Source organism: Acanthopagrus latus, chromosome 10 (genome assembly GCF_904848185.1).
Source record: "Acanthopagrus latus isolate v.2019 chromosome 10, fAcaLat1.1, whole genome shotgun sequence".
Taxonomy (NCBI): Eukaryota; Metazoa; Chordata; class Actinopteri; order Spariformes; family Sparidae; genus Acanthopagrus; species Acanthopagrus latus.
In genome coordinates this window covers 19793878-19820127 of record NC_051048.1, presented here as the reverse complement: position 1 = coordinate 19820127, position 26250 = coordinate 19793878, and the positions used below count along the sequence as shown (strand labels likewise).

Sequence of the window (26250 nt, the reverse complement as noted above, 5' to 3'; positions counted from 1 at the left end):
CTCTGCTTCGCGTGTTAGCATACTTACAAGTAAATTTCACCAAGAGAGCGGCGTGCAGTAAAATGAAGATGAGAGGATGGAAAAAGTGGGGGGACTTTTTTTTTTTCGTTTCATCGTTTTGTTGAGACGCATCACAGACAGAGAGAAAGACAGAGGAATGCAAGAAAAGGGCAGAGAAAACAAAAGTGGCGCAAAAGAGAAAGAACACACTCAGCTGTAGCCCTGTGCTCCCTCCACTGCCAAACAATATTTATGCCTCAGCTTTCTGCCCTGACAGGGTGATGGACAGTAGAGGTGATTTTGCCTGGGCGTGAAAATAGGCTTCTTATTATTCCAACCCAGTGGCAAGTTGAATATCAATAAAAACTGCTCGCGTTCCCCTATGTGTAAAACCAATGCCCCGTAGCGGTGGTTTTTATCAAGCAACCCACCCTTGACGCTAGTTATGCAGTACTAGAGGTTACGGGAGGAAATGCTTGCCAAGTAAATAAGTGAGTGAAGCGATTGAATAGAGGGGAAAAACACAGCGGGACCGGGGCCAAAGTGAACCAAGGGTAAAGTCATGATCACTTCATTATGCTGGAGTGCAGCTCAGTGTTGTGCGAAATCAAACTGCTTTCTCATTTGTCACAATGCATCAGGCTGGCCTCTGTGAAGTGGAGTCGGCTGGGGGCCCCTGACACACAGGCGCACGCACCGGTTGATGAACATGAGAGACTGCAAGTTACACAAAACGATTGCATGCATACACGTACAGTATACCAGTGCGCTACGGTGTACAGTACACACGCCCTTCACCTCGCTGCCCTCCTGCCTTTGTGTCCCTCTCCTACATGACCTCTAAGAGTCAAACTTGCCCTGCATCCTCCAGCAACCCACCCTGCCAGCTAGCCAGCCAGCCTGCCAGTCAGTGGGTAGTTGTTAAGGGCCGCTGCTGGCACAAAATAAGCTAGAATACACCCACTGGATTACAGAGGGCAGGCAGTGAGGGGGGTGATTGCTAACAGACCTATTGGCACTCCATCTCCTCCAGTTCCAACACCACGGCGCCTGATAATTGTGGCCTCTGTGTTTACGTATCCATTTTTGTAATGTAAGTGTTGATTTCTCATTCCACACTCGTAATAGAGGCCCTGGCCTTGGAATTCCAGAAGTACTGCTCACTCACACACACACACACACACACACACACGTGTGCGCGCGCACTGATAGAAAACAAACTTTTTTCTCGTTCTTTTTTCGGTCTGCTCTTGAAAATAAACCAGTGAGTCAGAGCCACTTGGCTGTGTAAAGACAATGGGAGTGTGAGGTACAGGCACACTTGTTTGTAAGAGGGCTTGGCTTTGTGCCGAAGAGAGACTCGGATAAAGAAATGATAAAAGGCTCCAGGAGTCCTTCAAGAAGCCTCTGTTAAGTTAAACACACCAGTATGTACAAGCTTTTATTCAACGTTTAACCCGCTAATGTAGCCGCTTTTATAAGGTGTACATTTGAGGAATAAAACAAAAAGGACATCTCAAAGACGCCGTTCTTCCTCTCTAACATTTATTTTGAAAGTACCCCGTTGTCCCTTCCAGACACTGTCAAAAAAAAATGTGGGATGTGATTTCAGAGTGTGCTTCAGGCACAAAGAGCTGGAGAAAAAGGTAGATCGGCCGGCACGCAAAAGTGGACTTACTCCCTGATAGGCACTTTCTAAACTCCTATATCATTTTTCAGTTTAATGGCTTGCATGTCATGAACTGTTTGTGTCCTTCAAACACACACGCACACACACATTGGTGAGTGACGCAGAAAAGCTTGGCTCTCATTTAATTTTCTTTACACTATAATACAGAATTACCTTCACACATTTGACATCAAGATTTATCACCAAAAAAGCCGTATATTGTTTTGAGGATTTGAAAATGGCACTCAGTAAGTGGCGGCTGAGGGTTTGAGAGAAGATGGCCGCGCCTGTGCCGCCTTTTTTTTCCAGGACTGAGACACTTCGCTCCCCTCAGCGACTTTGGACGGCAGCACTTTAAGCGAGCACAACCTCGGCCCATATCCATTTTGTCTCCTCTTTTGAGAGCTGCCGTCGCAAGCAGCAAAATTGGAAATCGAAAAAAAAAAAAAAAAAAGTGCGGTGACGGCGCTAATTGTGTCGTGTCAAAAATTGGCTGAGAGCTAATTGTTTGAGCTGGGAACTGTAAAACATGTACGACAGTGGAGGTGCTGGGGGGAGCTCTCCCAGAGTGCTTACTGGCTGTAAACTGGGAATTGCTTGAGCAAACACACACACATGCACTCTAATTTGCATGCTTAAACACACACACACACACACAGGCCCATTGAACACCTCACTAGCCTCCTCCACCTTCAATCATTGCCTATTCAGTCAACTCAGGCAGCGATTTATTGCAGTTCACGTGGTGTTTTTCTCAGCTCACACATGCAGAATACTTTCTCTTTACACACCCTGATGCCTCCCAACATGAACTGCAGATAACAGATTCTTAATTTTCAACAAGCTGCTTGGTCAGATTTGGAAACCACTAAGGCCCGTTTACGTGATAATTCTGACATTTTGGAGCATGGGGGTCTCTGTATGGCACCTAAAATCACCTCACCAGGGCTCACAGAGCCTCTCTACTGCATCCCCCTCTGTGACTGGAGAGAAAGGGTCCCCTAGTGGCTCAACCGGCACACTGAGCACAGGTGGTGTGAGCAGCTCCACTGGAAATAAAGGTTCACTTTCACCTGATTGACAGAGCGGTTGCGTGACTGAGTGACTGGCCGAGTCTTTGCCTGCCTCACTGATATTTAGCTGCCTTTTCATTTATTTTATTTATTTATTTTCTGGAACATGTGAAGTTTTTTCTCAAAAAAAAAAAAAAAAAAAAAGAAAAGAAAAAAAGAAAAGCACAGTCAACTTTAAGCCCCAGCGCAAAAACAAAGAAGCGTTTCTAAAAATAAGACAGATGAAGGATCTCTGGAGAGTTTTTGCAGGAATGCACTTTGAAAAATTCTTCACTATCGACTTGCTCGGAGGAAAAGAAAGAAGAAGAAGAAGAAGAAGAAGAAGAAGAAGAAGAAGAAGAAGAAGAAGAAGAAGAAGAAGAAGCAGGAGGAGGAGGAGGAGGAGGAGGCTTCCACAACTCTGAAAGGCTCCTCTCTCTCTCCAAATGAACTGTATTTACACGACGGCTCAAAGTGGGCTTAAAATAACGTGTTTCAGGCAAAATCTCTTGCTTCAGAAAACGCACCGGGATATATTCAACGCAACGTGTGGCGACAATGTCCCGAGAATTACACTGATTTTGACATCGCTCGCCTCGCCTAACCTCAACAGACACGAGAAAAAGAGACTGCACCTGCACAGTCAGCGGTGTAGTAAGTGAGCAGGCACGTAATCGTATTACAATTAAAATCTGTTCATAGATGGATTTTATGCCATTCGTGGCCGTTTTACGCACGGGCATGCTCAAGATTGTGCGCATCAGAAATAATAAACTATGCGTTAAACAATTCATGGACTCATGAATATGAGGGTTATAACCAGCAGCACGCCAGCCAGCACACAGCCTCTCCCCGCCAGGGGAATGAAGCCAGGGTAAACGTGTGGAACTGCTCCCGGCTGAACTTCATGAGGCTCGACGCACACCTGAAATCACTGCGGCAGCCACTTGAGCTCCGACCGACCGCTCCAACCTCCAAACTCACACACACTCTTACCTTATCACCATTTTGCGGTCAGTTTGAAACTCTGTCTCTCCCTCTTCTTCTGTCGAAAGACAAGTCGAGAGTTTGTTCTTTTCTTTTCTTTCTTTTCTTTCTTTCCTTCTTTTACATCCAGTAATGACAGCCGAGTCCCGGGGAAAGAAAATAACGTGGAGGAAAGAAATCCGTCCTCAGGTTCTCCTTCTTCTTGTCCCCCCCCCCGGTTTGTTCGCTCTTATTTCGCTTTCTTTCCTCGAGTTGTCCGTCACCGACGCATCAGCGATCTTCGGGGGCGGAATAAAAAAAAAAAACACGCACGTGGAGCGCGCGTTCCGTATTCTCCGGGTTCGGGTTCTGTCTGTGTTGTTGCTCGTTAGACCGTCATTGGATTGAACGTGGCGAGACTGTGGTTGTGTTTGAAGAGTGCGGTGTGGCTGGGACACACAGCCCCCTCGCTCTCCCGCTCCCTCTGTCCTCTCTCTCTCTCTCTCTCTCTCTCTCTCTCTCCGTGTGTCTGTCAGTCTGTCTGTCACTCCATCAGCCCCCCCCGTCTGTCTGTCTGTCTCTTTCACTCTATTTGCCGAGACCCGAGCACGGACTAAAACCCCAGGCAGAGAAACAGAAACAGGAGAGAGAGAGAGAGAGAGAGAGAGAGAGAGAGAGAGAGAGGTGTGTGGAGGAGGGGTGACGTCACTCAGAGAGGTGACACTTTTCCAACTATCCCAGAGTCCCCCCCCGCTCTCCTCCCACCCAAAAGACCACTGCAGGAATGTGCACTTGGACATGGCTATTTTAGTGGGAAGATCTGTGCTGAGGAGAGACGTGTGTGTGTGTGTGTGTGTGTGTGTGTGTGTGTGTGTGTTTGCGTGGGTGAATGTTTGGGTGTGAGTCTGTTATTACATAGCTTCAACCACTTTATCGGGGGTGGGGGGGTAAACACATACTGTATATTAATAATCCACAGCATGTTATAGATCTGCTTATTATGGGGACTACTGACAGTGTGCAAGATAAATAAAGTAAGAACGTTTGCTAAAAAACGTCTCATTACAATTACGTTAACATTACTTGAGTTGTAGTATTATAGTATTGAAGTATTATGTGCACAATCTGATTAAATGATAAAGTGACAAACCACAGCCAGCCACATGAAGACACATGACCAGCTCAGTCCTCCCTGGTGCCCCTCGTGTGCCTACTCTCTTCTGCTGCGTGTCATGTTTTTTTTTCCAGCGATGTTAAGAAGCTGAAATATTTCCAACCTTCAGCGCACTTTATCGTGATGATTATTCTAATAATTGCATGTAATGTGTGGTTACGCACATTGCCCCGCTCCAAGAGAGCACCCACGCTTTTCCGAGGCATTTTTGTAGGGAGGAATTGATGCGTGATCTGAGCCTCAAACTGTATATTGTACATTGTACATATATATAGTATTAACATGCAAGCAGTATCTACTTTCTTTTTCTTTTTACTATCTTATACACTACTGAGCTGTTTACTGTATAAAAAAATCACCATATTTCATACAGTCATTTCAGGTTTTTGAGGGTAATTCCATCATTTTTAACCTAACCATCCATCATTTTTAACCTAACCTATTTTATATGTTTTAGTTTGTAGATGGATCTAAAAAGTTTTGAAATTGGTCCGGGTGATCACCTCAGCCATCAGCTGTGACATGGGCTGTAATGGCTGCAAAGTAGTTGGCCACCGGTCAAATTTATACCCAGAACAAATAAGGGGCAGAATATCACCAGAGCAACCGCTAACTGCTGGAAAACATAGCTGCCGTTAGCGGTGAAGCTAGCAGTCCAGACTGGGGGTGCACAAGAGCTTCGGACTGACCGGAGAAGGAGGTATCCAGGAGTGGGATGGGGTGGACCCCTTGGAGAATGTTGAGTATAAAGTACAGTAAGCACAGACATGATGCCTGGCATACAGACCCTTTAGGTTTGGGCAATGTCAGCTCAAATGTTTTTTAATCATGTACAATAAGGTCACTACAAACTGATCACTGAGAGCCACAGACACTGTAACTCCCTGTGGGGATAATTCATTGATTTTATTGTCAGACTGTGCTTCAATGTGTGTGCATGCTCGTCTATTGTCGAGGCATATCATCTGCTATTCTGCTTGTTATTGTCGAAGGCATTGCCTCTGTATGTAGGGAGGCTGCCTCCGCACACTGCATTCTGCACTCCAAGGTCACCCTCTTAATGCTGATGTTAAAGTGAAGCACTAACCACTTTAACCAAAATGTAATGATGACACATTTTCGTGTAATGATTCCAAGACATCATTCATTCACATCCAAAACACAGAGTAGACACAATGGTGCACAACAATGTATAACGGGACAATATTGCCTGTGATAACACACTCAAGTGCACGGTCCTCTGATGTAGGGCTACAGAAAAATAACGGCGATGGCCCGGGGAGACAGGTGACTATGACCAATTGTGTTTTGAGAAAAGTTGCTTTTGTGGCAGCAACCCAAAGCTTCTGATGAACAGCCTCGCCCTGCAGACACAAACATCTAGCATCCAACAATAGTACTCTCAGAGACAGAGAGACAGGCCGCCTCCGTCAGCAGATCTGTTTTCTTACCTGCACTCAGACATGTCATGTATCTGATTGAGTAACAGTGATGGTGATTTATACCTGCAAATTATACTCGGCTCCATTTTCTAAGGGCAGAATTTGATACAGCCTCCGCATGTAGATTTATAGGCCAAGAGAAAGTGTTGGTTTGCGTGACAATGAACAATAGAGAAAGTTGATGAAATTACTGTTATGTGAACTATTGCCCCTGACTGCTGGCTGCGAAAAAGCATTGTGGGAGTGATAGCTAGCTGTGTCTAGAGGCACAAATGTACTGTAAATCACAAATGTCTGATTATCTGACTCTCACCAAAGCAATTATTTGGTAAATATTCGTATAAATCAGGAGCAGGGTTGAAGGCTGGAACACTGTTCTGGTTGCAGAGAGGATATTCCATTCCCAGCACACTGGATAATCATCCATGTTTGAGTTTTGTTGATAAACCTCAGTTCTCGTCAAGAAGATTATTTCAGTCCTTCAGCTGAGGCCTGTTGACATTCACCTTTGATACACGGCTGTAGGGAGCTCCTCATTTTTTTTCTTCAAATTCCTTGCACGCAATCATGATCTTTGAATATAATTGGATGACACGTGTTATTAGATTTACTATACTGCTCTGAATCTAACCTTGTGCTTTCATATTCTTGGCACCAGTTATAGCAGTAATACAGCAGCACTTGTTGATGAATGGAGGCACAGGTAGGATTTATCAAGAGGCTGCCTCGCTGGCCTATCTCGCCTGAACTCTGTCGCCCAATAGAACACGGTAGTCTATAAACCAACTGTCCTTCAATAAGAAGGATCCAGCACGGAGAAAACCTGAGTGCCGGGCTGAGATACAGCATTACTGCACGCTGCTGGTTTGCCTATTAATACTCTTGACAGTAGGAGGGCCATTTAAATTAATAATAAAGTCTCACTTGGCAAATGTTTTCTTTGCTGTGGGACAATGACAACACATTACAATTATGCGAACCGACGGTGCTGCGAGCATGTTTACTTTCATACGTGCGTTGGGGTCATGCAAAGTGTAGCACTGATTGACATTTACTATGTAAATAAAATGCAAATGCAGCATAGGATGCTAAAGGTTATACATTATCAGTATGCATTTGCTTTGTATAAATAATGTAAGCAAATCTTTTGATGTATGTGTTTCTCCGTGTACCTGCCTACACGGTGAAATCCACAGGGACCGTTTTGACTTTATAAAACTAATTAGCATTGAATGTTCTCATTTATTTTGAAATATATTTTGAAATGTTAAATTATTATTATTTTTTCCGTACCAAACAACAGTAGAGGGTTGCCCCAGAGGCTGCCAAAGAATCATCCAAATGTCATATTAAATGATGAGTTTAATTCGGGTGAGTTTTTATTAGCAGCTACTGTCACTATCACCATGGATATTGTCATGTTTCAATGAAAAATATTAGGAAGGACTGGATGGATTTGATATTCGTAGTGCCATGAGGATGAATTCTAATTACTTTGAAAATCCTCTGACTTTTCTTCCTGCACTTATCCTGTGAAATATCTCAACATCCACTCAACATTTTGCACAGATATTCATGTGTTCCCTCTGACACTTTGGTGATTCCCTTGACCGTTCCCAGCGGCAGCACCAGAGTTGCAACAACTTTTGAATTCCTGTTGACCTCAGAATCAACTATAATATCTTTGGCGTTCCATAGTTTTCTTCTAGTGCCACCTTGAGAGGTAGCTTCATTTGCAAGACCACAAAACATTAGTGCCAGTTTTCAAGCTATGTGCTTGTAGCCACACATACAGTTGTTCCACCCATCAGCACCCAATGTGGAACTACTGGAAGGTGCAGGTTGTAGTTTAGATGTGATGACCGCTGAGAGAAGTGACTGTCTGATAACAACACCGGTGGAGGGTCACTATCAAACAGCAGCTTCACTTTCCTACTGAGGAGGTTAGTGAAGCTGCTGTGGCATCAGTAATATCAGAACCGGAGAGCACATTTCATTAAAAGAAGAGCAAAACATGACACTCAAGGTTTTTCTCAATTGAAAAGACGTTTGCACTCCTTTCTCGGATAGCTTTGGTAAGAGTTTAATTTACAAACCCGGTGTGCTGGTGGTAGAACTATCCTACTGTTGAACTGATAAAGTTAGCCTGTGGTAGACTGTGATGGACAGATGGTTTCATTCAAACACCTACAAAGTATTTACATTCAGTTTCTAATGGCACCTTTCAAGACGATTCTTTGTAATGAAACATTCTGCGGCACCAGGTAGGTGTCAGGGCCAACACAAGGTCAACATTTCCATTTGTCCAATACTCTACCAATAGTTTTTAGCCACATGCCCACAAACCCATGAGCCTTATACACTCTGTGTTAAGTGCTAATCAGCCAATGATCTCATGCTGAACAAAGATTGTGAACATGATAAATATTGTAACATGCTCACATAAGAACTGCTTTGCCAGAGTACAGCCTGAATGAGCCACTAGCATGGCTGTAGTCTTGTTTAAAAATGATTCTGTTTTAAATACAAGTTCAGTCCTTGACAGCCCCTTTTGTGTCCTGGTGCTAAAGCTGGTGGATCCCTTGAACTGAAACTGTACATCTTCTCTCTGTTTTATTGGTGGCCTTGTGGACTATGCAAGTGACTGTATAAAGCAAATCAGTTTTCAGAATTGGTACAATTTCATTTTACAGGGTGCAGTCTTCATCTAAGAGGGGGTAAAGCTACTTCTTAAAGCCAGACTTTTCTGTTGTGTATCAGCTTTGAACGGTTTGAATCAGAAACAGACAGACAGCACTTGTGGAAAATCAATCAACATGTTCTTTAAGTTGCAGGAAAGAGGTTTGCTTTCAGTCTGCCGAAAGAGGCGTTTAAATAATGATTGTCAGATGAATTTACACAAAGAACAAGGCTCAGACTGGGTTTTATTGGTCGATAGGTTAAGGTCAATTTTATTGTAACTCAATCCAATAACTGCCGTATCAGTTTAACACGTTAGATTTGGGAGGGCCGACAGCTATTTAAGGAGGATTTTTCTTCTCCATGGGCAGCATTTCAATTCTGGAAGGGTTCCACTGTACTTCTGATCAGGCAGCCTATTTATAATTCTGCATACAAAACTGTCGATTTCATATTCAATGTCGGATAGACAAACTAGGGTGTCTTTCACTGTCAATCTTCCTATAGTCGGAGGTGCACGCCTATTCACCCTCGACAAGTTGCTCGTGCTTTACAAATGACTGTCAGTCACGTCATTACTCTAGTTTCTGTGACCCAAAGACAACACCATGTATAATACAGCAGAGAAGAGAGACAACTTATCCAAATCAAAAGCAAGGACTGTTGTTTTCAGCTCCTGACGCCCCAGAGTTGATACATTTATAGTCCCCGGCTCCCCAGCAACCCTGATCAAGTAAACCAGTCATCGTAAAATTAATTTCCCCATCAAGCGAGACTCACGCTCTTTGGGATAACAATCTATCTTAAGCGGATAAATCTAATCCAATGTGTTGAGATTGACTTGTTTATGGCCGCTGCCCAAGCGGTCAGGAGAGGGAGAGAAGTGTGGTGGGGTGGGGATGGGGAGCTAAGAGCGACAAATGCCAAGGTGATATTATACACATCTCCAAGGCACGAAAACTGTAAACCAACACCCAACTGTAGTCCTTGGCTGAGACATCTAATACTTCTCTCCTTCTTAGAATCTGTCAGCCATGATGGATGGCTAAGCGTACACTCGTACTCTCATGTGCAATTAACATTTCATTGAAATCGGAGGGGCCTAATAGTTGTAAAGTTCATCACAGACAAAAGACAAGATTTTATGATGTGGGGGAAACTTTTGTGAATTCTGAGAGCCAGATTGATTGCTATAATTATGTACATGATAGGGAAGAAGCAGTTTTAATTTAATGGTCTGGTGTCAGACAGTTGTACACAGAGCCTTACACAATCAGTGATAACATCTATATAATTCACTAAGTGACCTACGCAATTTGGAAACAATGACAGCCGTATGACATGTCCCCCCAGGGCGAAACACTCTTTAACGCCTCGCAAAGCCAGATTATTAAATTAAGCCTATTTATGTCTCTAAATGATACCCCTGGAGAGTTACCTGGACTTGAGAGGGCTGTGCAATGATAACAAGGGAAACATGGGTCTTATTAATGACACATTAAGACAGAAGAGATTCACTGTTTTTTTTTTCCTGTACTATTAGGTAGTCATTACTGAAAGAGCACCAGTCAGAGTTCTTTTTTTTTTTGTTTTTTTTTTGGAGGAAGTAGTTTACTGGGCCTTTAAAATCACAGCAACATTCCAGGCCAGCTGAACCTGAAGTGAGTCTTGTGGTGATACATTAGCTCTCACTGCTGCCTCTGCCAACAGTTAGATATTAACTATATCTGGTAGAGCATGGTCTGACTGCACGTAGTCGTAAATTTTGTTGGAGCTGACTCCATGTTAAGTCTTGTGTGATATCACCTCAGCTGGAGGAGCTGACAGGCTCATGTCACAGGTTTGATCAGCTTCCAAGTATCTTTTGATTAGCTGGATGGCACAAACGTGGCGACTCGGCAGCATAGTGGTGACACAGCAGAAGTGGACGTGACTAAAGATTCTTCTGTATGGAGGAAGCATCTATTCCTTGTGTATATCAGTAAATCCCAGAATTAAGTGTGCAACAATGCATAATGCATCTAAGCAGAGAGGGTCACAAGCATACTGTCAATGAGAGCGCAATGGGCTGCACTCCTAAGGAGGGAAACTTGAACCCTTACATGACCCGGACAGGGCTGCCTGTCACGGGCACGCCGTGACGAGAGGCTCGTGCTTACTCATCTGTTCTGAAACTGCTGAGTCATGAGTAGTCAATATCACCTTATTATGATGTCAAGCGGAATCAGATTCTTGATGGGGCTTGTGGATGGGACCTCGGTTTGATTTAGTTTAGTGTTGGCATGGGGTGCAATGAGCTGAAAAGCAATTAGGTCCATTAAGAGATCAACTGGGATGGCGGGAGCAGCCATGGCGAGCAGCAGCCTGCGCACAGAGACAAGGAGAAAGATAGAGGGAGCGAGGGGAGGAGACAGATCGAGTCGACTCCTGCTTGACAGAGTCCCACCGTGGAACCCAGCTCGGGACATCTGTCCAGAGCAAATGCGTATCGGGACGCATGTGCGGTTTGTTCTCAATGTTTAAAGTACCTCACAAGTCGGCATCGATGAGTCGAGACACTACAAGTGAACAAATGGGAATGGATGACAGACGAGGGGCAACAGAAAGCCCTTTGCCAAACCGATCCCGACCCCACTAGCACTCGACTGTCAGTCTGCATGAAGTCACATTTGCAGCTGCTGAGGGCGTTCTCCATTAAGGCCGAGGGTATACATAAGCTGCGAGAAGCACTCGCCACTCTCCTCCTTTAAGCGTGAAACAAGCGTCACCATGGATACTGACAGATGCATAAGTCACTCTGCTTTTTGAGTTTTATTATTCAGTGTTTCCATTCAAGTGCAAATCATCCCAAGGTAATCAACATGTGCTCTGTGTGTACATGCCACATGAACTATAACCAAATTGTTCACTTGAATTGTTGCAATTTCAATTATCAATATATATGCATTTATGTGAAAATTTAGGGACAAGGTCATGTTTCCTGTTTTTATACTTCTGAAGAGTTGGGTTTGGAAGGACCTTGATAAAACAAAAGCTCCACTGAAATAAACAGAGTTGGATAAACCTGGATGAATATGATTTAGTGCTGATGTGAAAAAGCAGCACTGTCAGAATTTCTTTGTGTCAGATCTCCTTTTTACCTTTTCTTTTCTTTACAGTTTCCCCCTCTTCCTTGGATTCAAATAGGTGTGTCTAAACAGACACTGCTGCTTTTTCTGTCTGTTGATTCCCCCCCTCCATCTCCACTCCCCGTCACTGTCCTTTCATTTATTTAAATCCCCCCTGCTCTAAAAGCCTTTTACCTTCTCCTGCCATCATCTTATCCTGCTCGCTCTTTCCTACCCTGCACTCTACATCAACTCCTTCTGCTCTCTACCTCTCTGACTTCCCTTCCCCAAACTGATAGTGACACACACCTCACATGTGTCTGTGTCTCTTTCTGCCACTCCCTCCCTCTCTTTCCTTTTCTCTCTCTTTCAGCAGGCCCAGGCTGGCACCAGGGCATTCATGAGAAGCCTCTCACCATAGCCGATTGATCACGACCATTGTTTTGCACCGGGTCCTCCATTTTACAGTTCAGTGTTCATGAAAAGGCGCTTTTGCCACTCCTATCTGTCACCCCCTCCACCCCAAAATGTACTCTCTTTCTCTTTATCTCCCTCTCCCTCTCTCTCTCACTGGCCAGTGATGCCCCACTGACATTTTCACAAGCGCACCTTCATCAATTTCACACCTCCAATGCCCTCCTACGCCAGTGTGGAAGGCAAGAGGAGGATGAGGAGGTGAATTGATGGGCGAGTGCTGACAAAGCCAGCTTGACTCCTAAGTGAGGGAGTGACATAGTTCCCCAGCCGCGGGACAGACGGGACGCGGAGGGTCGTCAGTTTGTGTATCGTCAAAGTAAACAAAATGAGCAAACCCACGACGTCAACCAAGTGTCCCAGCTTACAAATGTCCAGTAGGCTCTGGTGAAAAGCTGTTTCATGAGCTCAGCTTACTATTTGCTGCCCTCTAGTTTTGCATCGTTCTCATTTATTCCTCCAAAGATGAGTCATGCAACTTATGCTATAAATCCAATAACGCAATAAAAGGTGTGATGGGAAAAGCTATCCAGAAGGTAAACATTCACAGCGCTCGCTTCCTCCCTTTAGTCTTGGGAAATTAGGCCATTCTATCATCAGCCAACTGGTGCATTTATGAGCTGCTAAAGTAATTGGCGATTGCAGCGAGATCTCAGCTGAGGCAAAAAGGTAGCCTGTTCACCTCAACAGAGCCTTAAGCAAAATGCTTCAATGAAATAACAGAGAGGAGATGGAGGAGGAGGAGGAGGAGGAGGAGGAGGAGGAGGAGGAGGTGGTGGTGGAGGAGGAGGCAGCGGCAAGTGGAGAAAAGAAAAAGAGAGTAGCAAGGTGCCTCATTCACTGGCTCAGGGGTTTATGGGATTGCTCCCAGCTGTCACTCTGTGTAGTGAATCCGCAGCACCGTAATATCTTAATTGTTTCAAATTAAATGCTCGTAAAATGGCAAAGGAAATGAGTTTTTCCTCTCTGGCTAATCCAAAGCAGCCCCTTGACTTACATCTGGGTCTGCTTTAAGTGAGAGGGGGTTTAAAAGGTGGAATGGCTCCCACATGAGATGGCAATGGATAGGCTGGTGTGGAATTAGTTTTTATAGGTTGTGAACTATGAGCCTATCACTGTGCTGAGGTGAATCACGTGTCTCGGAGCATCCCTCGCTCTTTCTCCCTTCTCTTTTCTTTGTCTTCCTATCGTTTTCCCCCATCACTACATTTTCAGCCTTCCCCTTTCTTTGATTCTTTCTTTACATGTGTGCACACAAGTTTACGTGTGTTCTTATGAATGTTTATGTGAAAGGCTGCGTGCACGTAGAGGCTTATCATAATAAACATTCTAAATCTCCTGTGGGGATTCACACATTCAGTCTCTGCGCCGTCTCCCTCCGGCACTTCTGAGACTCAGCTCATTCCACAGCGCACATTCAAATCACTCAACCAGCTAAAGCGTCCTGAATGACATCAGCCTTTCTGTCAAACACACACACACACACACACACTCATACAGTGTATACCATCATGTATGTATGCATGTATGCACACACCTAATGCGCACACACAAGCTCAAAACATCGCATGAAGCCCTTCTCACCTCAATCACCAGGAATAATGTGAATATTCTGCTATGTGCTCATAGTGCGCACTTTGCATGCAATTTACACACTTAACATGCCTTCTGTGTGAACACAGTGTGACACGCTTCTCATGGCTTTTCTGAACACAATTCCCCGTCTGGAAGGATATTAGAATTTCCCTTTTGCCCCAGTCAGAGCCAGACATCTTCCCTCCAATTCTTCCACGAATGCCAGCTCGAAATGAAGCTACCTACCAGGCAAATCCTGCAGACAATTATGTGTCATTACATCTGCAAAGTGGCTTCGTGGTGAATGCTGTAGGTGGTGGTGACAGTGGGGGCAGTGAAGTAGGTTATCATAAACCGAAACGCCAACTGAGAAGGCGTGACACCTCTCCACTTGGAACCAGAGACTGGGTTGGAAAAAAAAGGAAAGCGAGGAGAAATAAAGTGTCATTATTGCCTCACAATGCAGGGAGCAGCTTCCATTCTACTGAGCAGATGGTAATGCAAGAGTGCCGTGGTGAAAGGAAACTGACAAGTGCATGAAAAGTTTCTGTCGCTGCCACCATCAATACTGCCATCTGCAGTTAGTAGCATCCAGAGGACAGCAGTGTGTCCATATCTGGCAAGAGTTACAGTATAATGTGAACCTGTCTCTTGATGAAGTCCAGTACTAATGATAATCAAATTAATTATGTATCTAGTATTGCTTATTTCCAATTCTCTTCAAAAAAGAAGTGAGTTTTACCTGCAGGTCCACCGTGCTTTCAATCACATGACATGGTCTTCAGCAGCAGGTGGGGCTTGTCAGTCAAATTTTAGATGTTGAAATGATACAAATTGACATTTAGACTAAAAATGGAAATTTGAATCTATAATTCTTTGATAACCGGCCGAAAAAAAGGAAATCTGCTGATGAAGACGAGTTATGCCAAAGTAAAGTGTTGTGAATGCTGTATTCTAGACTAGCTATCTATCATGTTTTCTTTAATGTGCAGAATTTTAAGCTACAGTGTTCAATATTTTGACATTACTAATGGATTTAATTATTACATGTAAAGGCTATCACTTATTGTGACCGACCCCCGGAGGATCACCTACCACTGCAGATCCTTTATGCAATTCAAGGTTGAACGTCTAGCAAGTTAACGGCACAGTTTGTCAGGTGTGGGCGGGGACCAGAGCAGAGAACACTGAAGAATAATATCGCATTTCCATTAATCGGGGCGCTGCAAAACCTGACTCCAACTGAAAGCTAATTTTGCTTGTGTTTTCTGGTTGCTGCAACCGTTTGCCAAGACATTCATGAATACAACATTGACAGAGCATGCATCTTTGCTTCCCTCCCAATCGGAACTGGGCAGATCAGCTGAGCTAATGACAGGAGAGAAAAGAACCGCATGAATATAAAGGTGTGCGTATGTAGCACAGGTGTTACTAATAACATTAATGTTAGCTACCTTTAATTCACGTGTGAGTCCAGCAGGCCACGACAGTGTGACAGTGAGAGAGCAAAGACCCTGAAACTGAGGCAGCTAAATGGAATTTAGCCGTCTTGTATTACATTATTTACACCTGTGACACGTCAAAACGGGCATTTTAAGATGATTCTCTATGGGGTGGAATGTTGTGGCAGGAGTGTAAATACAAGCTAATGTTTAACATCTTTAAAGTTATGGCTCTCTTGAGGTAGGACAAAATATGCTGAGACCCAGATATGATAATGTCATCATAGGAATATGTATATTCCACTGTCCTTGACTGAATCTATCTGTACGTTTACTCTCCCAGACTCTACATCGAGGACCATTTTCCACTCCTTGGCAACTATTTTCCCTGCCTGTGTGCTACGTTGTTCGAAATGTACTGCAGAGTGTTCTCCATCCTCTCCTCTGATGCTCTGCGTCCCATCTCTCCCCTCTATAATCTCTACTCCTGGTTCTTCCATTTCCATCTCTTGCTGCTCCTCCCCTACCCTCTCTTCCCTTCTCATTCTGTTTTCCTAGCATCCTGTTTCCCCTTTCTCTCCTCTCTCATGTGTCTCTCATCACCTCTGCTCCCCCCCCACCTGCACATTACAGAACTTCTCCTGTTCTCTGCTGCCTCATGTGCTGTTGGATTCTCCCCCATCCTTCCTCCTGTATTTTCTGTTTTTCCTCCGTGTCTCTCCCTTCGCCATTGTTATTACCTTTTCTGTCCCGTCTGTCTGATTATCTTGTTACCACTGCGCTATAGCAGCGCATTTTCTTGACCCAACCGCTTTTTCTTATCCTTACATCTTCCACTTCAATGTCTCCTCAGTGTCACTTTGACTTCAGTCTTTGCACTGCTTAACCAGCCTTTACTTTTCGTCTTTCCTCTCCTCTCCCTTAACTTACCCTCCATTAGCCTCGCCTATGCCTTTTGCCATGCATATGCCCTATCACTGCCAGTCTCACCCTCTGTCTTGCTCTCTCCTCTCTTCTCCTCTCCTCTCCTCTCCTCCTCTCTGTCTGCCGTGTTCGTGGCCTTTCGCTCTGTGCACATCTAATGGCTGGGGTGTAATCCACTGGCTAATCTGCTGACAGCCTGTGTGACAAGGCATTAGCTTTGTGTCACTGCCTACCATGCTGCCTCTCAGCGTGTGTGTGTCAGAGAGAGCGAGAGAGTCAGAAGAAGAGAGAGGAGAGAGAGAGAGAGAGAGTCTATGAATGTTGGTGTGTCTGTATGCATACGAGATGTGTTTGTAAAACTTTGTGTATAGGCTAGCGTGTGTGATAGGCCGTAAGTAATGTGCTCATGTGTTTGCTGCTCTGTGTCAACTGGATGCCCAAGCGTAAAATTGATACTGTACCTCCTTAGTTTTGCAGGACCTTTCACCTTTCCATTTTTTTCCACTATTTATGTCCAGTGCAGCTCTTTTACTCCCCCCACCCCCACCCTCAATGGGAGATAGCAGTTTTAATAAGATGCCAGGGCAGAGTGTTTGTGGATGCGGCATGAAGCATACGGGGCAAGACAGGCCAAAGTAGAATGGTCAGAGTGCCTCAGTGCGCCATCAGGCATCCAGCCAGGTCAAACACGGCTCAGTTTGTTGCCAAATATTGGATTTTCTATTATTTCCTCTGTAAGCCAGGACATAATTGTATTTCCATCCACAGGAGCCTTACTTACATTTAGCAACAATGGCTGCTTTTCTTTAATTTTTCCATGAGTGATTTATGAGCAGATCATTTTGGATCAATTGTTTCGTCTGTAACTGTCTGGAAATAGTGAAATTGTAACTATTTTCAGACACTACATATATAAAAAAAACTCAACTTGTGCCAGTGGCAACATTAGCAAATGCTGTTCAGTCTGAGTCATTCCAAACGAAAAGATATTAAATTGACACACACAACGTTTGAAAAACGCCAGAACCAGCAAACGTTCAGCATTTTTGTTCATAACTTAAAAAAAGGAGGAAAACAAAGATGGTTAAAATGTCTGCTGATTGACTAATCTCTAACAGCTCTGGTCACTGTATTTGAACGCACAGGTTGTTATTTTGCACATGGACATGATCGTATGTGGTCGTGTAACTCCATGTATGTCCTGTGGCTTTGCACAAGCTCCACAAAAGCACATTTCTTCCTCATCTAAAGTGCCAGCCTCACCAGCAGAACTCACCTCGCACTCGCCCACATTTCTCCTTTTTAGCTTCTGTCCTCTTTTCTTTTATGGTCCCCTTCCCTGTCTCCACCTGAGTGATCCTGTTATCACAGCTGACCCCTCGCTAGATCTGTCGACAGCCAAAGAGATTACACCGAAGGCCGCGGAACACATTGGGCTCCCCGTTTGACGTGTGTGTGTGTGTGTGTGTGTGTGTGTGTGTGGAGGGGTGTCACCTGATCCCCTGATGCTGATAAACTGGCCCGAGGCTTCGAGATTCAAGAAGGTCCCGCCGGGAGGGGTAGGGTGAGGTGTGTGTGGAGGGGGGTGCTATAGTCCACTTTAAGTCTACTTCTAATCACTGGGCTTTTCAGGAGGGATAAAGAAAAGGAGAATGGGAGCTTGGTTTGGGATGGAATTAGGCCCTGATGGAGCCGGGGATAAGGTTGTTGGTCTGTGATTCGATCACACTGTTTGCTTGAAAGCTTTTGAGAAGCACATGTGATCAAATCTTTAAAGAGTTCAGGACATGGTATACAGCTTGGGTGAAATACAATGATCCTAATAAAATATTACTGTATAGGTTATACTTCAGTAGCCCCTAAAGGAAATGTTCATTCATCCTCTACACCCCACTGGGTCAGCTACAATTATAGAGCAGCTTGTTGATTCACTGCCTTGTGCAACTCTTCTTCGAACCCATATCAACAGCATGCGTCATGCATAGCCTAACCTTGCTTTTCATAGCTGCCTATAATTTATATTATGTGTGTTGTATTGGCATGGTGCTACCATTGGCTTCTGCACCGAACATTTTCCGGCTAATGAATCATCATCCCGGGGGAACTGTGATTCATTCCATTCATGCTAATTTCTGGGTATTCCTTGATCCATTCCTCCGAACTCTGCTTTTTTTTGACTGTTGCCACATCGGGGGATACTTCTGCCATTCAAGTGAGAACAGAGAACAATTATCATTGATTCATGCACCATAAAAGCAGGGCAGACTGAGACAGACTCTTATGAAACGCAGCTTGCCAAAATCCTGTCAGAGACGGAGGTTTGATGGCTCACTCGTCCGTGGCCTCCGCATCATGTTGTCTTCACCAGCTGTTGTTTGACAGAAAGGGATTCTTCCCGCAGTGTGCAAAGACACAGCTATCAACTTAAGAGGCTTGACAGCAACGCGCTGTGGGGCTGCTTTTCTACTGTATCATAATAGGTATTCTGGTGGAGCATCTGCAAAGGGTGCCACACAAAACAACAGCAACAAATTATAAAGACAGAAAAAAGCAGAATGGAACCCTGGTGGTCCCTTTGGTCATGAAAGAGTATTCCTTCACGATGTAGGACTGATATTGTAAAAAGCTGGTGCGCCGTTGTTTGTAAAAATAAACCATAAACATTTTTTCAGCCCTTTATTGTGGTTTTAAGCCACAATATTGAGTGATTGTGATGAAACTAAGACCCAAAAAACTGCACCGACCAATACAGTCCTGGGAAGCACTGAGAGAAACTGCCTTTTATTGATCTGTCCTAATTACAGGAGTCAATAAAATTTATGGCTTCCAAGCTCGCCAGAAGCCACTTATACGGCATACTGAGTTAAGCAATCACTTCTAATGCCAAGTGATCAAATGATATACTGTTCTGCCAAACAAAAACAGTACAGAACAAATATGGAGGGGGTATAAAATCCGGTCTGGAACCACACTGTCAAACAAGGCTGTCAGAGCTAAGCAGTTGTTTTTACACTCTGTCCCTGAGCAGCAATTGAAGGCAAATCATGAAACAAACCACTACCTGCTATTTTGTGCAGCTTCCCAAAAGTCAACACAGTGCACTGTATGTGACAATAGCTGCAATGTGTTCAAGATCTTCTGACCAATTGTTCGATGTCCGTAACAATATTCACTCAATTTTAACCATGTCAGCAAAAAGTCCAACATCCTGCAACTGCATTCCCCGTCATCATCACCACAAATCGCCACTGTCGAGATTCAAGGCAATTTAATGAATGTAGTCAAATCCGCTGTCTGCCCATGTAGACAGTGAAATTCAATGTACAATACAATGCACGCCGCTGCAAGCGGGGATCCGAACACTTAGTAGATCATCGTAATTAAAACATAAATTGGAGGTATTGAGCCGCATGCAGTCGCCGGCGCAGACTCCTGGGAAGCATTGATTCATGCATGCACTTGGAAACAATTGCCCTGATTTGCACAGAGTAAAATATAGAAGCCTTGTAAATAAAATCAATAGCAAACAAGCTGCCTGAGCTCTTCAAATGATAGACATTGAATTACAATCAGGCAAAGAAAAAGCTAGTGGTATCAGCGAGCATGGGCACATGGGAGAGATGCATTCAGACATATAAGGAATGCGTCTGAGGAGATATCTTACAAGAATACTCAATCATTGGATGATTATTGATTGGTGTTTGATGGCAGTGAGGCATCTGAAAGCATCTGAGGAAAGACACCGGCTTTACAAAGGTATGTCAGGTTAGTCTTTGTTTTTTTCTTTTGGTTTTGTCTCAGACTGGTGTATTAGGGGTTAGACAGAAGAATAAAAACATGTACTGCACCTTTCAAGCTTAAAAAAGTTAGCCAACCCCCATACATGAGCAAAGTGCTTTGTGCTGTGTTTCAGCGTTACGAAAATCACCCGCACCTGCTGACAACCAACACAAAAGAGGAAAACTCGCTGCTTGTTTTGTCATTTTATTCACAAATTTGTGGAGAAGCAAGGATTTATTTATTTATTTTTTGCACAGCAACCCCATGGAAATGCATATTTTGTCTGTTTTTTATTTATTTATTTTTTTTTATTTTTCTTCACTCCATATTGAATTTATAAATGTCCTTGTGACTGTTAAATTCTTCCACCAGAAATATATTCTTTTGCTGGTGCTAACAGAGCTAGGCGGGCACAGGGTTTTATCTCAGTCAGCCATATTTGTTAGTTTGAAAGCAGTCCTAATTTACCCCAAAAACATAGAAAATCAGTCCTACTTTATGATGAACAAGAACGCTCTGTGCAGCTGGTGGACTTTGATGTGTATCTGAAGCCTGAATAAGCCATAGTCAGAGTCTGTCTTCTGATTAGGGGTAATGGAAAGCACGGAGGTCTAGAGCAATAACAACCCAACCCTGATGTAACCTTCATTACGTGCCGTATATGATTACGCTGAACAATAACATATATTTTGAAACATATGCACAAATTGCAGGTACTACAGAGACGTATATGTTAAAATAAATGAGACACAACAGTTTCTTACTCGTGAAATTGCTTTTTTTTTCTTGAAGGTTTGTTCTGGACTGAATCAACTATTTAGTGTGCAAGGAGAGTATTTAGTATGTCTCATGGCATATAGTGCAAGTCAAATGTAGTGTTCCAAAAATGCCAGCATGCTCCTACTGCAGCATTTTGCATTGTGCAATATGGCATGCTTTTATGGCTACTCGACAGAAGATATGTCATATCGACTATGCAGCCGAAAGAACACAGACAGATGACAGCTCGTCGACATCATTCCAAATCACATACTTTCTTTTTGCAATGCATATACGGGCAGGATGATCGGAGTTCAACACGCAATGTAAGGATGAAGTATTATGTCCCAAATGTCAGATGCACTAATTTATCTCCCTAACATTTGTATCGGTCGATATTCACCTTGTTGACTGACTGTCTCAGAGAAAGATCAGTTTGTAAGATATTCCAGTGACATTTGCGGATGAGATCTACTTGGTGAGAGCCGGACGATGTCCTTTAAGTCGGGGCTGACAGAGATCATCGTGTTAAAACACAATTTGCTCTAATGGAGTCTGATCCCGTGTTCTGCATCACAACCTCACTGGATCCCATATGTTTAACAACACGCACCAGCGGCACTTGAAGCCTAACTGATGGATGGGCCTGCTACCAAAGCTGGAGATGGAGATGAGATGCACGTAAGCAAGAGCACTGATCACCAACAGAGCCAGAGGGTGTGGAGTGACAGGGCCCGGTCCACTCTGCGTCACGTGTTCGAGGAGATTCTGGAGGAAAACGGATCATCGAGGCCAAATAGAAAGGTATCACAGCAACTTGATTGCTTCTTTTATATATCTTATTGCTTTTCTAACCACTTGCACATTTACATTTAACTGCATTAATGTGTGTTTAATGAAAATAATGTTTTTTTTATTGGGCTAAGTACTGTAAAAATCTTCTTGTGAAGTAGGTATTGTGGAGCTCACAAAGGTTTTTTTTCAAACAGGTTTTAAAAGGAGTCTTTTTTCATGGGAAAGGTTATATTAAAGGTTTTTTGTAAAATTCTATTATTGAATTGATGGTCATTCACAGGTACCCAAAGCATATGTTGTGTTTTTTTTTTTCCAAACATACTACTAAAGCTACTTCATCTTGAATAGCAGTGGTGCAAACCATAGGACCGAGAGGTTACCGGAGGAATAATACAACCAAACAAACCTGTTCAAATCCAACTATTCGGTGACTTAACTTGAAGCTCAAGGTTCACTTACGAATACATTTCAGAGTATATTCTATATCTTCTTTGTAAAACTGACACAGCGTGACAAAGGAACAAAAGCAGAAGGGTTGCTATCTGCAGAGGTGCCATGTGCTATGGCTGAAGGAATATTCCCTGAGATTGCTCTGGGCACACACCTGAACCCGTGCTCCACTTTACAAATTTACATCTTGAAATTAGTTGTGAATTTAAAGCAACAACGCACCACAAACTACACAAACTATAAAATGAATTTGGCGGCAGAAAAATATTGGATAGAAATTAGAAAGTCTAGTCTATATACTGAAAAAGGAGTTTAATTCATGCCTGTGTAATCCCTGGTTTCTGGGAAGGTTGCTTCGACTAATCATCATGCTTTGGGCAATGTCCTTCACTGCTCACATGGGGGGAAAGCGAGGGGTCAGGAGTGAAGGGATGAAAAGTAAAAGAGGGTGGACAGAGAAAAGAGCGGATACAGATGAGTGCAGGCATGGAGACAGCTATGGCAGGGAAAGAGGCTCCAGAGGAAGAGTGGGCTGCATGTATAGGGAAAATTGGATAGGGAAACAACAGAGGGGAGGGGAGAGGCAGTCAAGAGGAGATAGCAAGGGTAGAGAGTGGCGGGAGAATAAGAGAGGGAGATGAAGGAGAGAAGGAAAATTGGAGAAATGCAAAGGAAGGTGGTGGAGGAAGAGCTTTTCCTCCTAGCCGCGTACTGTATCCTCAAAGCAGCTTTCATCCGCCCTCACATCAACAGCCTGGGTTGAAAAAAAAAACAAAAAAAAAAAACATGCAAACTCTACACACACATAGACACAAACACACACTCATCATGCCAAAAAGCGTCCTTTGACAGTAATCACCAGTCTACCTTTTGGCATCACACAAAACCCCTTTTTATGCATTTTGTTGCTACAGGGAGCTGCTTAAAAAGGAAACAGAAAAGCCTAAAAAGGTTTCCTCTAATTATAACCAAAATGAGCCTCGTGAGCCAGCTGAATACTGAAGCCTGTCTAGCTTGAAAGACAAAGCCAAAAAAATGATAAATTGTTTATCTTGTGAAATCAAAAGGGGCACTCACACAGGTAGCTTCTTACAGCCAGACAGAGACAAGACAAACACGAGCCTTTAGTACAAACACACGTCTTAATAAAACATATTTCCTGTATTACTCTAACATCTTATAGCCAATGAAAATGTACCAGATATATTAAGTATGCGCGGTGAAGCCTGAGCAAAGCCACACACTTCCATACATACAGCCTGAATAAATGCTGGGAGCAGAGAGGAGACAAAGGAATTAAAGCGAGGCTGACTAACAGACTATGACATGTCCAAGGCCTATCACTAATTATGCCCCCACTGCTACAAACTGTTCCCTTACGATGATCCACTGAAATGGGAGACAGGGGAAAAAGGCTGCGGCAATTACTGCTGAAGCCACCCCATAAGTGAAGTGGATGTTAGTCATAAGGAGGTGTCAGGACTTGGAGCCTATTTTTTTTTTTTTATTATTATTAATAAAGACACCCCACTTTAAGTGTGTTATAACTTAAAAGCCTCTGTAATAGTAATCTAGTTTGTATTCTGATGGCTTTAAGGAAACATATAACAAAAACCGATGGCATTGTTTCAGTTGCAAGGGTGACAATGATCTGAAACTCAACTCTGGGGCTGTTCCATACATTTTTATATAAATAATATAATAATCCTGATCAACCAAGATCAATTTTTAGGTTTAAATGAGCAATTTCCTGTTAGTCCCACTGACTTATGTTTTAAACCACGCCCCCACTCAGAGTCCAGATACCGGTACAGATCACTTAGTTGGCTGATGGGATCCAGATGATGGTCGCTCATCTCTACTGGTTAATTTCTTCTGCGATGAAAAGGAAACAGGAACAGGTAATCCACTCCTTTCTGACAGGGATTTTCCAATCACTCATTTGTTCACGTAGAACGAACAATCACTGTCGCAAATGTCAACATTAGAATCCAGAAAACAAGCTGGAAATGATCGGATGTTGGTGTTGATCTGGGACAGCTTGCATGCTAATCAGCTGAAGGAATTTACGTTAATGTAAATATCCATTGAGCCAGAAGCTATTCTTTAAAAGCTGCACTATGTAAACTGAAACATTCCCTTGTTTGGACTGGAGACTGTAATGAGGTTCAGCCCGGTGAGTTCAGTTTTTTTTTCTTTTTTTTTTTCTGAAGCGAGCACTTACTTGCAGGTGATTCATAGGCACACTGTGTTTAACTGGGAAGCTCACCAGTGGCTATTAACAGCACTAAATGCCTAAAAATACTGTTTTTTTTTTCTCAGTACTGTGAGTGTGGACGATGCTCTCTGTTGCAAACCCTACTGTATGATTTCAGATCGTTAAATGGATGTATTTCTGTTTCATCTGTGCGCTGATCTTGAGCTTGACGACTGCCATATAGAACTCCCATGTTCGCGGCAAGACAGTTGTGACCTATTTTCCGAAAACTACAAGTTAGGCTCGTATTAACAACCTAGTAAGTCAGTGATGTCTTTAAAGCAAAGGATAGCATACATTCTTGCACTAATTCTATCAGACAGGAGAGGCTAAAGGCCAGATCACATGCTTATCAATGTTTACCAGAAAATTCTGCCTTTGATTGGTGGAGTGCCCTTCACATATCGCACCTTCAACATCAATGGGTATAATTATTAATTTACATAAAGGGAAGGTCACATTTATGGAATAAAATGAGCGTATAATCCGAGCCCACACTGTAACTGCATCATATTGTCTGACTATTTTCTAGTCTACTGAGCTGTTTTGGTCCCTGCCTGTGATATAAAACTTCTAGAAGCAGAACTAACTAGTTTCCACTCAAGGAAACATCTTGCAAGCAAAGTGCTAAGATGGCATTGCATAAGAGTAGCTCTCAAGCTACGTTTAACCATTAAGCATGACACTGAATGAATAAATAAATCTAATGATTATATAAGAAAAAATGTCATGTTTTTCTGTGATACAGTTGAAGTGCATCATTTACATATGTTATGTGAGTGTATGCTGTGAGTGAGTGAAGCTCCACATAGTTTTATTGGTAAGTATGTGTCGCTTATGTCATGTCCTATATGCATACAACGTATAGCTATGGGTCCACAAATGTATATAAAACCTTAATACATGGATTTTGTTGTGTTGTCTCTGCTTGGTCTGACCTCAGGATAAACCCTGTTTTTAAACCATGACACTGTGCCTCGGGAGCTCCAGTACACATGTATAACATGACGGTTCTGGGCCCATTAGCCAACCCTTGTAGAAGATGTAGCATCTGGCTCCAAAAACTAGATAATTCAGCAAATTGCATGTAATGTATTCAGTCGATGCTCTTTGTTCATCTTTTTATCTTTTGCACGGATGAACAGTTCCCCCTTGTTTCAAAGACGGACCAATTTTCTGACATTTTACCAAAATATGCTCCCTTTTAATCAACTCCTCAGCTTCACATGCCTTCTGTGATCAAGTCTCGGAATGTAATACATCATTCTCTGAGTCTTCTGTAATTTGCTCAATATTGCTACCTAAAGCCGTTGAAAATTCCCTCTATACTGACCAAACCCAGCCCTAGAATCTCAGTAGGTTCAAGCAGAGCCAATGAATAGCATCTCAATGAGGAAATATGGGGCACTTTACTCTAAGCGGCCCCCACTTTGTGGTATTCTTAGCAAACACACAACCATGCAGATCTGGTTCATTCTGCAAACAATCTACGCACACAAACACACTGAAAACACCCACATAGATTTATGTTGTTACTGAATGACCCACATGCCCACTTAGATCCGTGGCGCTCTCTAGTCTTCCCACCGTGCACTATTGCATGGATAAGAGAGATGATGGGCGAGGCTGAGATGTTGCGGCATGCCATTTATCTCTGTCAGACGTGGTTGAACACAAGTTCTTATTGGCTGGGCAGGATTCGTGA

General features: G+C 43.3%; 1 protein-coding gene across 38 annotated transcripts in view; it reads right to left on the bottom strand.

Annotated features, from left to right (window-relative positions):
• The window catches only part of LOC119027522 (receptor-type tyrosine-protein phosphatase delta-like), a 402917-nt gene that overhangs the window by 126810 nt on the left and 249857 nt on the right, over positions 1-26250 (bottom strand). Inside the window, exon 1 of one of the 38 annotated variants that reach the window (XM_037112791.1) lies at positions 3718-4238. The exons of the other annotated variants lie outside the window; for them this stretch is intronic. The gene's annotated coding sequence lies outside the window, so the exon portion shown is untranslated. Of the gene's footprint in view, positions 1-3717; positions 4239-26250 lie in introns of those variants that run through there. 38 annotated transcript variants of the gene reach the window in all.